This window comes from Schistocerca nitens, chromosome 7, assembly GCF_023898315.1.
Source record: "Schistocerca nitens isolate TAMUIC-IGC-003100 chromosome 7, iqSchNite1.1, whole genome shotgun sequence".
NCBI classification, from domain to species: domain Eukaryota; kingdom Metazoa; phylum Arthropoda; class Insecta; order Orthoptera; family Acrididae; genus Schistocerca; species Schistocerca nitens.
In genome coordinates, this window is record NC_064620.1 from 437,706,797 (window position 1) to 437,723,657 (window position 16,861).

Below are 16,861 nucleotides of genomic sequence, written 5' to 3' on the forward strand. Positions count from 1 at the left end.
AAAATGAAGGTTTGAGCGGGAATAGAACCATCACCTCATACACGTTCGTCTTAAGTAGCTTGAATGCTAACCACTTAACCACCACGAACCCTTAACGTCCGCCACCTACGCACAGATACATCAGTTATATAATGTTATATAATAGACTCGTGAATCTTCTCTTGCGATTTTCTCAGAATTGCCGGAGTAGTGCACCTTACTACTCGCACGTCAATGGCATACTAAAGGTGTACAAAGTTTGTAGTAAAACCGTGATCCCAACGTCGTGCCCTCCGCTTGTTAATGAGAACAAAGAGCTAGTATAACAACAATATTTTCTTAATCTGCGCTGGCTATTTATCAGTAAATCGTTTTCTTCAAGATAACTGATATCTTTTGACCACAGTATATGTTCCAAAATTCTACTGCAGGTCGACGGTTGTGACATGGGTCTGTAATTCAGCAGATTACTCCTCTTGCCTTTATTGGACACTGGTGTGACCTGCGCAACTTTCCACGTAAAGGAGTGGCAAACTTTCGCTAAACTACGATAAGAACACACTTCTGAGACGATAATTTACTATATTAGTCTGTGGACAATAAGACTGCCCAGCAGTTATACTGAAAGGAAAATGGTTACGCTGAAGAATGCACAGAAGAAAACAGTGTAAACGTTTTAGTTAGGCCCTAGGCAGCATCACACAAGAAGACGGTATGTGTTTGCTTATGGGATGATCCACAGTGAGTGGAGCAGTTCATAGCATTTTCTTCTATTTAGAGACAGAGGTATAATCAATAAAGTACTTGCCAGTAAATAAAAATGACATTAGGCGGCAACTGTCCTGCTGCCTAGAATTTAATCGCAGAGTTCCCAACGAAGGCACGTTTGGCGCTCGTGTAAAGCAAACGCGTCTCTGAGGCGCGTAAGCCTGTCCAGAGGCCAACAGCGGCTCCCAGTTGTGGGGCCGCCTCACGACCTCCCACCCCCCCCCTCCCCCCACCCCAAGAGCCCCACTCCCTGGCGGTCAGTGCGTGCGCCCGCGAGAGTCGCTACTCGCTCAGTCCTTCGCGGGCAGCTGGTGGAGTCGCCACTTCCAGGACGGAGATCTGCCTTCGTAGGAGAAACACGCGCTCGTCGTCTGACGGACAGGAGATAAGCCCGCAGAATAGTGTGACGTTGTCCCCAGTTCCAGTGGTGGTAGACAGCATACAGAGTACTTGGATTACGACGTTCTGAAGAGCACGAAGGGTTGTTGTTGTGGTGTGCGCCCGTACAGTTGGTGATGTGCCTACGGACGATCGTCGCTTCGCCAGTGAGGTGTCGTCGCTGTCAGCTCAGTCTGCTTGCCGCCGTCACGGACGGCTCATGTAAGTACCTCTAGAACATAGCATGCCATCGGTAAGACAACACTTTTCACACCGTGCGGGTGACCAGCAGTAATTCTCATTTTCTATCTGCCGCACACTTGAACCATAACTTACTGTACGGCCTCAGCTAGTGCTAACCATTGCAAGAAACTTGATCCGGTGAGCACACATAGAAAATAAACTCACGTTCGGTTATGTACAGCCACTCATTGGGTATTATGTAAAATCTGCGATAATTTGGGAGTTTCGCCACCGTCGTAACATGATGAAGTGTCTTCACTTACGTACGAACATGTTTGAAACGAATTGTCTCGACCCACCATTCCACGTCAACTCGTTTATTTAACCTGCTTCCAGAGTATGTTTCTCCCCTTTCTACTTTCTCTGGCAAAAGTGACCGAATCTTTCATCTAGAAGTTGTACGACCTTCAAAACTCCCAAGTCCAACCTATTCTGAAATTTAATTGCTAAAATACATTAACTACAAATCCTTCATAGTTGTGGAAAACGCTGTAGCGGGCCGATATTCACGATCTCAAAACGTTTCTGGTTGCAGAACTTTTTAATGGTTTTCGCTGTATCCCACTAGTGACTACGAATAATTGTACATTTTTCGGCATGAATTCGATCTGGATATTATTGGTATTCTCTTTAATCGTATTTTGTGTCAGATAACGTCACCCGTTGTGATAAACGGACGAGAGCTGAATCGTGACAGCAGTTCTGTAAGGCAACGCAGGTTGAGACGAAGTAGGCGTAACTCTTCCAGCGATTAACTGCATTTACAAACTACAATTTTAGAAACTACATTTTTCAGAGCTCTAGTTTCATCCGCTAAATCAGTTAGGTTTCTAAAGCAGCTCCAATCGGCGCATCCATAACTAATTCGTGATGCCCAATGGGACATATGGCTCCTCGCACCGCTGTAAAAATCAGTTGTGCGATTGCAGGCAACAGTAAAGATGCAAAAGAGAAAAGTTATCATTGTGGACAATCATGGACCATCCGACTTGTCACAGTGTTTCCCCGCCATTATTTCTGATATCGGTTCCTTCTGCTGTTAAATAATAGTTGCAGTAAACAAGATAATATGCGTCAGTAATAGCGGCTTCTCCAAGGGCCGCATTGCACTTTAAGATAAGTTCTCAGATATCTTTCATAAGACGTATTATAAAATATTTGATGGTGTACATTTGTACTTGCATCCCACCTTTTTATAGGAAGTTAGAGCATAGTTCTAGCATTTTGTAATTTTGTGACTGAGCTGTGACATTTAATACCAGAGTGATGTGGGCTCAATTGGCCTCCGTCGGTCAGTTTTTGTGTTAGCAGGCATTATGGTGTTCGATAAACTTACATTGCGGAGCTAACACGAATTTGTGACCTGTCGATAATAATGGTGATTATGTTACTTGATCACAGAATACATCTAGTTCAACTTGGTCGTTTTCAGTAAGCAGTGAAGTCCATTTCTCCGGAGAGCTGTGCGAATGCCAATACTCAAAAGATAAGCTTCAGTAATCCGTGAATAGAAAAAGGTATACGCTTCCAGTACATATTCTTCTTCATTTGACTGAAAACACATATTATAACATAGAGACAAATAAACAAATGATCCTCGCTGTCGAGAAATTACAGTGTTGAATTGCCTGCGACGCGCTTTAGCTTTAACAAGGTTCGTTTAATTTCTCCTCAGTACCTCATGCCGTCAAAACGGTCTTTCTCATAATCAGTACACCGTAGGCAATAAGACTCATAACCACGATGCGGTGGACATCGAACCATCTGGATACGTAATTCAAGTAACACAGAAAAACTTTCATAAAAAGGATCATCTTCCACAATAATAAATGGCTTCTTCATTAGCACGTGATATTTTAAAATCATGCGGAAGCCTGTTCATGTAACAATGCATAGTCACGTTCCACGAGTTCGCCTAAAGTATGATCTTATTTGTTATTTTCCTCATTCGCATTGTGTCGCCATGCTATTTACGGCACGTGTGCACTGTGTGCGTTGCAGGTGGGTATGAATAACTGTCCAGTGTCCACAGTGCTATTGTGCCTAATCGCTTGTCGGACTGGAGCAGGTAGAATACTTCCCGTCCCTTTCGTCCCCCTCTACCTACCTGTCACTAGTGAGCGCCACTGGAGGTTGAAGCTCTACACTTCCGAGAAACGGCTAGTGCACCAAACAGAATAACAGTAACAAAAATCCTTTCTGTAGCAATGCACTTTCACAGTAACAGGTATAATATATAATGCGAATTAAGGTCTTTAATACATCAAGGTGTTCCTAGTGCTCGCAGTATATTTTAATGTAATAAACTTCAAGGTTTACTAGGATAAATGGTAACACCATGGCTGTATCATCTCTTCTTTGGAAGTTTGTATTTCAGATTGAACAAAGACAGCCGGCCAGAGTCATTGTTGCCTCTGAGATAAGCGCCCAGGTCAATACTTTGAAGAAAGTTTTTTTTTTTTTTATCAAAGAAGCATTTCGGAAATCTCTTCAGCCTTTGTTACAGAACGCCACTATTATTTTTTTAGATGTTTACTTTCCTTCCTGTTGAAGCATCACCTGCATTGACATTGTTTTCCCGTTATCGCAGTCACTTCAGTAATCATAGAAAGTTAACCTGTATTTCTATCAACATATAGCGTTCTGAAATCTAATCGCATGAGAACTCTGTATTAACGATTAGTATAACCTCATTAACAAGCCTTAAATGCAGACATTAAGCTTTCCATACGCCTAACGTACTGAAAAGTTACTGTTGACACCTTATATGAAAGAAATTCATATATATATCTGAACTTCATGCCAAAGGGAGTATAATACTGCTGGAAATAACGCTCATAAATGAAAATTAAATTATGCCATTTGCAGTGACATATAGGTACAGCATTTCTAAAAGAAAAAAAAATACACGTTTCTTTATACCAAAGGTAGTGCCGATTGCTGTAGAATCTGTCTGTATTGATTCCAAACTGCAGGATGTAAATATAGCACAGAACAGACATAATCTTACACAACGTTCAATGAATTTCTATAAGGATGTGCGAAATGGCTTACATCTGCGTCATCCATAACGTTCTTCGTTTTAGACGTAAACGACATTCATGATATAGTACTGCAAAACGAGTATCTAGAGATCATATCCGATTTTACGTAAAACTCACTTTTCATACCAAAAGAAGAAAAATAATCTGCGGAGAAATTGTAGAATTTGAATTATCATTGGATTCCAGTAATCAAGGCACATAGGCTCATAACATGAACTGCGGGGGGAGACAAAATTATCTGACTTTAAAAAAATGGTATAAGCTACGACAGTTATGTAAATGTTCAGCAAGTTCACTGAAAAATTGTACTATAATTTTAAAACTGACGTGCTCTGCTCAGTACTGAGAGATTGCAATTATGATCCACCGAACGTACAGATAATTAACGTCATGCTTAAAGCGCTTTTCCACATTATTTGTTAATCGACAAGTGCCTCATATCTTTGTAGCGCGGCTGTGCACAGCCTGATTAAAAAAGAAAAAAAGCTGCTGGCATAAAGCCAACGTTCTTGTAGTATGCAGATGAAATACCTACAGTAATACTGATAGTCCGTCAACGATGAGCCGTAAAGACAATTTTGGAATTATTGTTTTCAATAATACTGGTTCAATTGCCTATTTAAATAACAAACTATCTGTATTGTTAGTATAAGCTTTGCAGTGAAGTGCTTCTGGGTACAATTGTAACTAAGTCAAACTCGGTTCCCATGACATCAGTTTTGCATGTTGGCTCAGTGGGTAAGTGCCTGCTCGACTTCCATTCTGGAGCAGCTGCAGTCCGTTCGACCAACATGACATTTTCCTCAGCGTCCCTGAATAAATTAAGGTAAATGCCGAGGCGTTGCCTCTGAAGAGCCACGGTCAATTTTGACCCCATACCTGGTCAAGAGAGATAGTGTTTTATCGCTGCAGATACTGACGTTGACGGGATGTGAAATTCCAATATTGGTTCTCTCATCATCAAAACTGCAGCATTAGAAGAATAACAGATAATTTTGTATTAATGGGACTGCAGAACTCTGCATTCGCAGATGGTGTTCAAAAAATGTACTAGCACCTGAATTTCAACCCCGAAAGCTTTATCCGCGGATTTCCTGTTATGCAGAGCAAGGAGGATCATTATAATTTCTAAGACGTGAGGACAACTAATGGAACATTGAGGCGTTCAGGGGGCGTAAGTAAGGCTCCTGGACAGCTCAAGTGAAAATAACGTGCCCAAGACTCTCGCGGTCATTGCACGATACGAACTGGAGGAAATAATGTATCCTGAATCGTACTGGAACATGGATTCTGAGACGTTTGAGAATAACGCCCACAAGGGGCCTACCGATCCTTCAAAAATTTGGCAGTCGTTTGTGCAAAAACTAAAATGAAAGACTCTAAGAGATTTTTGCTCAACATCCCTCCAAGTTTTGAGAAAACCATCCCTAAAGTTCACGACGCACACTCGACTTCAAACTGACACGATCGATAGGTAATTGAAAATTTAGCATTTTTCGTTGTCATACATTTTCCTCGATTTTTAGGAAAATAGCCATTTGCGCACCCACATAATTTTCAATTATCTGAGGGTCCCGTCAAGTTTTGGTCAATTATGTGATGACCTTCAGGGGTGGTTTTCTCGAAAATGGGGTGACGGGGAGCGCGGGAGCATCGGGGATGTTGTTGTAAAACATCTTGTCTTTGATTTTTAGCAGCACACAAGCGACCTGCCAGATATCAGCCTTTTCGGTTTGCTGTGTCTGAGGCCGTCCCTTGTCAGTGCAATTCCGAAAGATCTTGCAACGTTCGCCACTGTACTTGTTCCAGCGTTTCTGCTATACTAAATGGTTCAAATGACTCTGAGCACTATGGGACTTAACATCTCAGGTCATCAGTCCCCTAGAACTAAGAACTTCTTAAACCTAACTAACCTAAGGACATCATACACATCCATGTTCGAGGCAGGATTCGAACCTGCGACCGTAGCGGTCGCGCGGTTCCAGACTAAAGCGCCTAGAACCGCTCGGCCACAGAGGCCGACTCTGTTAGAGTAATCTAACTCTTAACGAAGTGCGCATGCGCAGCACTTCACTGATTTTGACGGTCTCTTGTGTTAAACCAACTTGATAAGGGTATTCTTCATCGATCTGGCCCCTTAACATTTGTCATACTACTGAACAGTAACAGACATCGTTCGAAAATAACTAATACTTTTTTAGGATTCGTCCGATAAATCCCAGTCTGACCTGTTTCTAGTTTCTCCGTGGCTAGATGGACGTGCGTTATCACTTTCAAATTGCTCCGAACAGGCATTCAAATGCGTTTCTCTGATGTGACTGACTGCAGTGAACGGTCGCCATTCGTGATGTCAAACGAAACCGTGTTTTTCTTTTCACATTCGCGCATTATTCTGCACTTGTCTATGATGTGGGTCAGTTGTCAGTGTTTCGAACCTGCACTGATAACCAAAAGACTTCATGCATTTCGTAATAATTGTACAGTGACGTGACCTAGCTCTATAAAAACTGCGTCATCTGCGAAGAGCCTCAGTGTGTCTACGGAATCTAGGATACTACTACACGTGTCTACGTGTGAGCAGCTTAGATTTCCATAACAGCTATGTGCAGCGAGACTTCCAGTTATTCGACAGCGCTCTTCGCGGATCTGCGTACATCGCGTCTGGCGTCTACTTGGAATATTAACGCCGGCCGCCTTCTTTCCAAGAAGCGGCAACTGGTTATATGTGCGCAGCGACCTCGAAGAAAATATGCGCCTCTGGTCGCGTCTATGAACCACGTTCCAAAAGATCCGTAACCGAGGAAAGCGCCAGAGACGGATATCGAATTTCATCAGATACTGTTTCCCTTGAGGGATACAGAAGAGAAATGTTAGTATTTCTATATTTCCACAATCAATTGTCTGTGGAGAACTATTTAACTTTAATATGCTAAAAGTTATTTCTCATATCTGCATCGCAGCTTTCCTTAGATAATTTCGCAATGTTCTCATCGTGTATTTGCTTTCAGTCCGCACCCATCGTTCAACAAAGTTCAGTAATTTTTTCTTTTAATTTTGTACACATACGTATGTATGGTGATGTCGAATAGATTTATTCTATGGAGAAAGCACGTCACACACACTTTAAAGCATGAAAGGAGTGCGTAAAAATAATGAATTTAGTGATATGTGATGCTTAACCCTGGTACTTTTTCTTCTGCAAGCTGTACTGCTAAATAGGAGATCCTCGAGACAGAAAATACTGGTATTTGGAGATCTTAGCACAAAAAAATTATATCTATTATATTACAAAATGTCTGGTGGAGAAACAAGCTTCACCGGAAATGTTCTGAATGAAACGCAAACCTTTCGGAAACAGTGAAAACGAAACAGTTACTAAATATCGAATTTAATACGCGTATTGTGAGGCAAATTGCTTAATAAATAATGTTACTGATAACTATTCTTTATGCTCCACAACTGATTCACGGGAACGCTGGAAAAACTGCCACCCAGTAAAGAAACTGAAAGAACAGAAGGAAAAAGTAAACGCTGAAGGCCTACCCCGTATGGCATGAAAAGTAAAGTTGTCTTCCATGTGACTTCTAGATCACAAGAACACTGAGCGTTAATCAGTGTTATTTAAACCAAAATTGTCACATCATCCATAACTTCGCATTTAAACAATATCAGGAACTGGGTCGGAAGTCTTTAAGTTGTTACTTGATAGTCTCCAGTGACTACGTAACTATAATTAGGAAGTTTGTTAGCCCAGTGTAACTATATGATTAGTTGAAAGCGAAGCTGTCCTCGTTAATCACTCTCAATCAAATATTGCACCACATATCGACAGCTTACACATCTGGAAATATTGTAGCTAATTGCTACGTAAGGTAAGGTAAGGTTAGGGACATAACTCACGAAAATTAGTACGCGTGGATACACGGCGAAAAAACGCGCATTAACTTCAAAAACACACTTGAGATCGATTTTAGGAAACTAACATGCGCTATGAGTTGTAGGATGTTGATGTGATAGGGTGGTTGCTGTAACGTGCGTTTAATTGGTTTTGCATATTCCAAGACAGAGAATAATGCTTGGCCTTCACTAGTCCTCGCACACATCTTCAATCACTCCAACGAGGTGAAGGTCGTACGTACTGCTTCCGCAAGCAGTCACGGACTTTCTGGACTGACCGATTCTGTGCTCTGGCTGATTAATCGATGTCCAGGGAAATTGTTTTCCCCCATATTGTCTGCCTAAGGAAAACTGCATATATTTATCTACGTTCCTTGTTATTTAATAAATTTTATTTTTTTCTGTATCATCAAGAAAGTTGTGAAAGAAACCAAGGAGACAGTTGGAAAGGAAGGTCAAGTTAAAGGAAATTAAATAAAAACCTGAGGGTATAAGATTAACATCAACAAATTAAAATAAGGGGTATGGAATATAATCAAAGTAGACAATGCTGAAGTTGGTGAATAACACACAAAAGTAGAGATGAATTTCATTATATGTGCGGCAAAGTAACTGACAATGGCCGAAGTCGAGAGGACATAAAATGCAGACTGGCAATAACAAGAAAAGGATGTCTACTATAGAGGAATTTGTTAACTTCGAGTGTAGATATAAATGTTAGGAATTCTTTGCCTGAAGGTGTTCGTCTGAGTGCAGACTTGTGCACCAGTGCAAAGTGGGAGATAAACACCTCTGATACGAAAAGGATAGAAGTTTGTTATGTGATGATACAGCAGATTTGTCAAACTGCTGAACACTAGATGGGTGGATCGGGTAGCTGAGAGGGTGCTAAAATCAGACTGGGAAAAAAAAGGAACGTTACGCACAACTTTACTGGAAAAAGGGATAGGTTGATTTAGCCACATTCTGTAGTCCTGAAGCATCAAGGTTTCGTCATTTTGGTAATGGATTAAGTGTGTGTGTGTGGGGGGGGGGGGGGGGGTAGGGGATAACAACTGTATGTGGAAATTTTGGCTTGGCCACAGTAAGCAGTTACAACTGGATCTGGATTTTAATAGTTATGTAGAGCTGAAGAGGCTTAAGAAGGTTAGAGTAGCGTGGTCGTCGGGGTGAAGACGACGACAATGACCATAGGAAGAAGTACAGTAAGCATAAAATAATATACCTTCCCTTCACCAAGCATATTGAAAAAAGTTTTCTCGTACAGTTTCACGAGATCGTCAACAATGGAGTTTTGTTCTCTAATTACGCAACCGGTGACGTAAACTATCTGCCTCTCCCTACCAGCTATAATATTCTCTTTCCATTTTCTGCCTTATGTTGTGTCGCTGGAAAGTAGTGCGTAAAATGTAATCAAAGCATGCGATGAAGGATAACACCGCTGAATACGAAACTTTCTGATTGATTAAAACTGTGCACCATACCTGGATTCAAATCCGGAACAGTACCTTTCGCAGGAAATGCTCTTACTTACTACTCAGTTGGTAAGAGCATTGCTCGTGAATGACAACGTTTCGGGTTCAAGTTCCGATCTGGCACACAGTTCTAATCTGCCAGAAAATTCTAAAACAGTTTACATCCTGCTACAGAGTGAAAAGTTCATTTGAAACCGCCGTATCTTGTGACTATTACTTTTTCACATGTACTGCAGTTACCAGTTTCAAACAAGCTATATAATTAAAAATTTCAAGTAAGAGGAAAGACTATGTAGCATAATTTATGTACTAAATACGAGAATATCGAACAAAAAAACAATATTGTCTGGTCTTTTTTCCCCGACAGTCATCATAAATTAAATTCTCCCTGTAGAGAGAGACATTTTGTTTCATGTCTCCTAACGTTTCGCACTCAGCCAAATTCATAAAGACGCAATCGTGATGTGACCGAAGTTTTGTATCTGGAGATTGCCGGTTCTAATCTGAAAAATATGATTCTTTCTAAGGAACCTTGTTACTATAACTGAACTATTCGAGAGATCACTGATCCATATATGTCAACATTCGACATTCCCTTGAACGAATTAAGGTTTTTTTAATACTCTGGAAACTTCGATTGGGTGGTGCATGACTATTATATATCAGAGCACTAATGAAAATACGATATTTCTTCATGGTAGAAGAGACTTGGCAATGGAAATGTCCATTGTTTTCAGCTAGCGATGTAGTTTCGTCTACTGTAGCCCAAGACTACAACAAATCGTAGTGATCGGGAATATTTTAGCTTCACGAAATATATTTCTCTATGGTTACGACACCGTTATGACTGCACAATGAGCATTTGAGTACGGATTTTGATAGTAAGTAAAATGGCGGTTGACGTTGCATACAAATAATAAAATTATTTTTCTAATGATTAGGAGTTACCTAAAAGTTAAAGAAATATCAGTTACGTTATTTTTATTTGTTTTAGATTTAATGTACCATTGACTGTTTCAACACTGACTACAGGTGTGATAAGGAATATTGCGACATGTAGGAAAATAATTTTGATTAATAACAGTGACGGGAAAAATTCCATTTACTTCAGTAGTCGAGATAAAATATTCAGCTGTGCGGACGAAGATATGGAACAAAAATGTATAAAATTCATAAGTATTGTACTACACGCCTTCCACCAGCATGTACTGAGCAAGCTTGGGCGAGGAGGAGGGGAGGGGGGGGGCGGGGGTTAAACGCAACGAAGTCAAATCCTCGTTGAAAAGCATGAGCTGAACGGAGCCAAAGTGAGCATAAGGGCAGCAAAGACACAAGTGTTCACTGGAATCGTAAGTCTGCCAGCTGACCTGACGAAAAACACTAAACAGTTTGAGTCTTCCGTATAGTCAGCAAGGGGATCGAAATAAATTTCTCCAGGTGATGCGTGTCCGTACTAGCACCAAAACATAATATGACAGAGAGAACCTGAAATATAAGATGCGATCAAAAAGACCTCGTTTGAGGGCGTTGCTGCAGCATATAGGCAACGTAGAGCGACTCCGATGCGGGTATATAAGTATCGACATGTAGCCAAAGGTTCATGTGGCATTCGTGTATTTCCAACGTGCCTGTGCTAAATGCAGAAACTTGAACAATGGCGACGATATTATAAAATGCGTCCAGACAGATCTAACGTGTCGTTATCCTTTTCCCGGCTGCCGAAGCACAATCATCTGCAGACGTACATCGGAGAATGTCTGTCGAAAACCACCGTTGTGGAATGGTGCGTCAAGCGGTGCCGCTGTTGCATGAAAACATACGTTCCCCATATCGTAAAATTCACAACGCTGAACTTACGCCAACTCAAGAGGGAGTCATTAGAGCACCCGCCCTATAGTCCAGATCTCTTCCCATGCAATTACCACGCCTATGGTCCCATAGAAAAGGCCTTGAAGTGTCGACGATTCCTGTCGGACGAGCATATACAGCTGTCAGTTAAGGACTTGAGATAACTGTCTCAATGCCTGATTGCTATACCTTCTTGGACCGTACGGACTTCGAACGGAATCTTTTTTTTTTTCTATCACACTTTACACCAAATACGGTATTCAGAAATTGTTTCGCGGCCTAAAATGGTAATAAGTTCCTGAATTCAATCACTGCAAAAACGATGAAACGGCAGATATTGAGAAACTATCGCGGAGCAGAAAATCAACTAAATCTGCTCAACATTACCAAGGCAACTGGATCGAACGAGAGGCTTGTGATTTTATACAGGCATTATGTGAAAGACATTGTTCCTTCTAGCAATGCTTCATCGTAGGTCGCTGGAACAACGAAGGCTAGCGAGCGACTGGAAAAAAATGCCACTCATTCCCTTTTTCAGGATGGACGCTATGCCAGACACGTTGTATAACCTGTCGAAATTCGTTGAGTTTACGTTCCAAGTATAGTTGGACAACATAGTAATTTCTGCTACACGAGTCCCACGAAATGACCGCGACAAGAAAATCAGAGAAATTAGAGCCCCTACGGAGTTTTTTCTGCAGTCGTTCTTCTCCACGAACATTCATGAATGAAAGAGAAAAGGGGAGAAATAATATTGGTACCATAAGCACACTCCGCAAAGAAAAGGAAGGTAGGCTGCTTCATATAGATATAGGTACAGATATAGACCGGATACCACCCGTAATTTGATTCTCTTCTGTGTGCAATAGAGTGATCTAGTAATGAATTGTGAACATCATTTTTGTCCCCAGGCATTTTAATTACGAATTTCACTGTAAATTTCAGGCTATGTTCAATTACTTACGAAAATTATGTGAAAGTAGATATACTTGGCTTTTCAACACCATACTGTATCAGATGTAGTCTACCTATGGCTGATCAAACGAGAGAGACGAGCGCGTCGTCAAAGACTTGAAGCCCAAGGGATGTCGAACGTTCGTTGTGTTCTCCACAGCGTTGCGGATGCCGTATGGAGAGGCATGTACCCAACACGCAGCCCTCCCGGCCGTCTTGCCGACGTTACAGACCGTGGAGCGTCTATTCCTCTTTCATGTAGCTCTTCAGTTGCCATCAGAAGCCGAGTGCACCCCGTAACAGACCTCTCACCAAGAAAAAATCGTTGGCAATATCAGGAATCTAACCCGGTTCCTCTGCATGGCAGACATCTTACGCTTACTAATCAGGTACGTAGGCGAACGTTGGTTGAACACTCTTTGAAAAACTGGAACTTTGAGGAATATACAAGGTAGAATAATTCGTTAGCAGGTTTTAGTGACAGATTGAGAGAGCTATACAACATGTTAAGAATATCAGTTTACAGAACAAACATTAGAAAAACAAGACAGGTGGTCAAATTTTGAGACAAACTCCTAACTGCTCAGAACACGTTTCTTAATATCAGCAAAATACATGTTGCGTACAACAATGAAGTCCAAATAGCTCTTTGGTATATTCTATTCAGTCTATCGCACACTTAATATTTGTCCTTGCGTAAGAGTCGTAAAGTAAATGTTGTACGTGCAGACTGAGTTGACAGTCGGCGCCGTGGCTGATGACAGCTATCATAAATGGGAAATGCGTTTGTGGTCGCTCCCATCAGCCATCGTTTAAGTTCCCAAGAATCCGAGTGCGGATTATCCGACTTGCGGATGATTCGTGCGTAGTTTGGCGAGTTTTGAAAGATAAAAAACGAACATTATCTCACAGTTAGAGATATTTTTGTTTAGGATACATGTTCATAACTGTGAAAAAGTAGATGACGAAAACGTCTGCGAATGGCTAAATCTCATGTCTACAGAACCGGGATTTGAGAAGGTAAGTGACGTGAATATACATGGTGTCTCTGAGAGGAATGGTCGGTAATCAGAATTCAGGAATATGACAGGAATGATTATCTGAGCAAAAATAAAAGTTCCTCCTGTGACACCCAGTACTGAAAAAAGTTCAGAGGGCGAAGAGGCGGCCGTCGCGCACGCCGATGCAATGAAATTCGTTGGTACATTACGGTGTGCAGAGCCATATTCGTTTTACTGTATCGACGTTTCGACTGTGCGGATAGCGAGGAAAAATTGAATGAAATTTTTCAGATAGTGAAGTAAATGATACGAAATACAATTTGTTCTAGGTGTAATTCTGTAAGTAATATGACAGTTTCCCGTCTGTAACGAGTAAGTGATATCTTGCCTTTTCGGATCTGACACGTAGCATGTTTCGTAAATACAACGTACAGATTTCGGTAAAAATCATATGTATTTCTATTATTCGTGTTGTCTGGCTATCTCCGCAGTCTTTAGTCATCTGTAACTCGGATAATGTGGAGTTTGTTGTAAAAGCAACCCTTCGAATGTGAAGTCATTCGGCTTACCTACATAAAAATAAAACGCGCACCATGTATGGAGCAGTATTATGAAATGCCACAAACTTGGTCAATGTAATGCTGTTCATCGAAAGTCGATACCTTCGGTTACACACAATTTTATGTCCTCCGTTTGAAAAATGAGCTGCGACAGAATGTAAGTATTTTAAAAAAAAAGTTCAAATGTGTGCGAAATCTTATGGGACTTAACTGCTAAGGTCATCAGTCCCTAAGCTTACACACTACTTAACCTTAATTATCCTAAGGACAAACACACACACCCATGCCCGAGGGAGGACTCGAACCTCCGCCGGGACGAGCCGCACAGTCCATGACTGTAGCGCCTAAGACCTCTCGGCTAATCCCGGGCGCCTAATTATTTCAGAATGCTACGATGAATTCATTGTCTCTGGGATGCATACCCAGTTTATCATTACTACTCCCGTCTGACTGTTGGTTTAACTGAGATAAACACGTTCGGACGGTGCGTTGCTCACCTTTTTCAGTGCTCTCCACTGTCATAGCACTGAAGCCACTATTGAGCTCCATACTGTAATCCGTGTTGGTAATACGACGACTGATGAGAGATGAGTTGACCGATTCACTTCTGTCACGTGACACTTTGTGCTTGCCCACGACCTTGCTCTTGTCGGTATTGTATTACCGAGAATTCGCTGTTTCGACTTATCGTCCAGGAGCAACGACGTAAATACTGTTGCAGGGAATATGGCGCTGCAGCTTTCGTAATCTTTAACTCGTAGAATCTTCATCTCAACCGAAAAAAATGGCGACTCCGTCAACAAAAAGGTGAAGAAACACATCATACTGCCACTAGAGAGGAAAAATCATTCGGAGAGCGATATAGGTGCATGCAGTCTCAAACGCTGTGTTCGCTGTGGAACAGTGCCGCGCATATTCTTTGAAGGGTGAAGAAATCAATTCGTTTTATTGGACGGTCACCGAAGGAAAGAAGCCTGAGGCCGTGAAGTGAATTACTTTTGCCTTTATGAACGGGGAAGACACTGGTGTAAAAGGCGGGTCCAGGGGGCGAGGGTGCGCCCGCTGAGTCAGTCCGGGGCGGGACGGCGAAGCCCGCCACCCCACGGGCCGGTCTCGGCTTTCAGCCGTGGCGTCGCCGGGCGTCGCGCCGACCCCGAGCCGGCCGCCTCGCCGCCTGCGCCTCAGCCCGATCGAGTTTCTCGGCGCACGATCTGGGTCAGGCGACCCTTGACGCCGGCCGGCAACGACGTCACCTCGGGTGCCCTTCCTGCTAATCCGAATGAACACGGTAAACCGTATACCTCAGGGTCAGCGAGAGCGCTATTTTCAGAGTGTGAGGTGATGGGACCGCAATTATCCCTCCTATAGACGAGTACGAAAAAGAAACGCAATAAATTAATTCGTAGATGTAATAAATGTGTTCAGGGACCTCACCAAATGTTATATTGGCATTGTTTACGGCATTAAGCTGTGACCCATTGACGTAACCAGCCGCACAGTTGGTCGCATATTATTTCACGTCGGTTGTTTGCACAACTTCGTGTGGCGTACGACTCCCAGCAATGTATACACACAACAGGTCCCCCGTTTTGCTCGTGTTTGGGGTTACTATAGTGTACATTTAAAAAGAATAAGTGATTCTCTAGTAAGATACTCTTCTCAAGAGTTAGAGAGAAATCGAGGTAAGTGTTACGAGCCTGTTGAATAACGTATCAGAGAACTAGTCGCCGATTGGCGGCGTCAGTGCAACCTAATAAGACGGCGAACTAGAAGTCTGACATTACCGTCATCGGCATGAGTCATTTTCTTTCTTTTTAGGGTTCTATATCCCAATCGGTAAGAAAGGGCCGGCCGCTGTGGCCGAACGGTTCTAGGCGCTTCAGTCCGCTACCGCGCTGCTGCTACGATCACAGGTTCAAATCCTGCCTCGGACATGAATGTGTGTGATGTCCTTAGGTTAGTTAGGTTTAAGTAGTTCTAAGTCTAGAGGGCTGATGACCTCAGATGTTAAGTCTCACGGTGCTTAGAGCCATGTGTAGTAAGAAAAGAACCTTCATAAGATCAGACTGTTAAAAACTCTTTTTCTCGGGAATTTGTAGTATAGTACGATCCCTTGTCAGAGTGTAAACATTAAGCTTCTAAGTCAACGCAATCAAAAAACATGAAGATTTGTGTCATATTTGGATTCTCGCAAACGAACTCTTCAAAACCTATATGTTACTTCACGTTGACCCAGAATCATGAAATTTGGCAAGAAGCACGATTTTACAGTATAAGGAAACGAAATAATCTGAAAATTGTTAATTTGTAATTATATCACACGGAAAAAAATATTTCTCTTGTCGTTAATTATTCGACAGTCTGGATGTCCGTCTGTTAACTATCGATGTCGGTAATCGGCAAAAACCCTAGACATTCTCGGTTCCTGGGATGAATGAATTCAGAGCGCGAGTCCTACTTTCTCTTGGCTAATTTTTTCTAATCACCAATCAAACATATTTTCCTTATAACTTAATAATAATAATTGCAACAACAATAATAATACATTTGTGGATAATTAAGAAACAAAACTTTACGAAATAAGTCACACGCATATGACTTCACCATGATATGCGTACGAAAGTATTGATAAATAAATGTTCATTTTCATGCCTGACAAAAAGATTTAAAGCGCCCGCACCGGGAGGGTGAAAGAAACTAAACTTAACTGTTTC

The 16,861-nt window shown here is 41.8% G+C and overlaps 1 protein-coding gene across 1 annotated transcript in view; it reads left to right on the top strand.

Moving 5' to 3' along the window:
- Nucleotides 1-1,054: 1,054 nt before the first annotated feature.
- LOC126195158 (protein decapentaplegic-like) overlaps nucleotides 1,055-16,861 on the top strand; it is a 46,627-nt gene continuing 30,820 nt past the window's right edge. Inside the window, exon 1 of the mRNA XM_049933665.1 lies at nucleotides 1,055-1,347. The gene's annotated coding sequence lies outside the window, so the exon portion shown is untranslated. The remainder of the gene's footprint in view (nucleotides 1,348-16,861) is intronic.